Source organism: Gekko japonicus, unplaced genomic scaffold (genome assembly GCF_001447785.1).
Source record: "Gekko japonicus isolate JY-2015 unplaced genomic scaffold, Gekko_japonicus_V1.1 scaffold1596, whole genome shotgun sequence".
NCBI classification, from domain to species: domain Eukaryota; kingdom Metazoa; phylum Chordata; class Lepidosauria; order Squamata; family Gekkonidae; genus Gekko; species Gekko japonicus.
Window position 1 is genome coordinate 217,774 of NW_015160888.1, and position 1,821 is coordinate 219,594.

A 1,821-nucleotide genomic window follows, 5' to 3' on the forward strand; every position below is an offset into this window, starting at 1 on the left:
CAGTGGGTGCTCTATTGAGCATTTCAGATTAAATAATGGATGTGTGCTTCAAATTAATGGTTCCCATGAAGCAGAAGTCACACTTTATTATCCTATCATCTTAAGTAATATTACTATAGAACTGAAGATGAATTTTAAATATTTGCTCAGCCCAAAATTAATCTGTAGTGTCATCAAACATGATCGGTTTGTAGCCCATCTATTTATAAATTCATATCCTCCCCCATGTAAGAGCAACTCCATACTATTTGATAAATCAAAGATAACAAACAAGAATTAGTTCTTCCGTCTTACAATATCCCACTATAATAGCAGATAAAATTAATCTTCTCCATATAAACCATAAACGCAGAGTACTGAGAAATAAAGTAAATATAGCAGATATGAAAAATGATCTAAACTACCCAATTCACAAATATTAGTTAAGGAGTGTCTCCCGAAAGTTCAATCCATGTATGAAGATGTAAATACTTCTACATTAAAAGATGTAAATAATTTTACATTATCAATACTGTTCTGAATGATGTGCGTGCAAGCTAACAGGGAAGCAAAACATCCACAGCAGTGGTTGTGCCTAGCCTTACTGAGGCACCAGCACTACATTGTTTGCAAATACTGATGTAAGTGGGATACAACAATTCACTCATCCACTCTTGAGCACTGCAAGTTACAATAAAGGTTGCCACTACTGGGGAATACAATATATGGAATAGTAAGAAATGACTGCCAAGTATCTTGAGATATTATGCATAGAGTTGAAGGGCAACACCAAGGGACCAGAGCTCTGTAAGACTGGTCCTCTGAAAGCCAAGAATTTGGCCTATTCTGAACACTTTTAAGGTGCTTTGAACACGTGGAAATGGGATGACTGGATCTGCTCACATACTGGACCCAGAGTGAGTTTACCTGCAGGGAAATGGGTAGCATGGTCTTATAATGATGAAACATTACCTTCTTCTTTGGATAGCAGATTTCAGAGTAGGGTGCTCCCAACCTCAACTTTCCTGTCGCCAAACTTCATTTCTATGTGCTCTTTTAATTTTAAAGAGTCACTTCTGTCCAGATCACATTTTGACTTTTAACTTCCAAGGCTGTACGAGAATGGATGATGATAGAATCACCTAAGAGGGTAGGGTTCATAGCTATTCATTTTGTTTGATCGTAATTGGGGTTTGATGTTGAGCCCTGCCTCCTTCAGCAGAGCCTCAATAAAGTTATAGTTCAAGTTCATCTAGCTTTCAACTCCTGTTCTCTCTCAGTGACAGATAATTGCTTTATTGCTATATTTATGCAGGATTACAAAAGCAAGGTATCTCAGCCAAGGATCAAAACAGCTCAAGAGATCAAACAGAAATAAATGTGACAGGCTATCACATTAAGAGGACACTAGGTAAAACAGTAGTTTGCAACATGAATTGCAATATTTGAAAGACAGATAAGAGCATCCTGGACAATTGTTGGCACTTCAAATAGGATGCAGGAGGAGACAGATCCTTGCCTAGCTCTGTCTCCTTCCCTCCATTTAATATTTCCATATTTCTTTGGGGATTTCTTTAGGGGAGAACAAAAGTAGTGGCTTTTTTGACATTTGTCATCTTTTCCTTTGCCATCTTGCTGGTTAAGCAACACTGCTACGTGACACGAATTCTAGTAATTGTCAGCACCTTTTTTTTTCCACAATGGCCTGCCATGCCACCTTCAACTCCTCACTCTCCACTGAAGACTTTGTCTCCTTCTTCAATGAGAAAATTAGCAATTAAAATTGATGCCCCCACTTGCCTCCATCTGTCCAGTTTAAAAGGTGAAAGATGTATACGATCT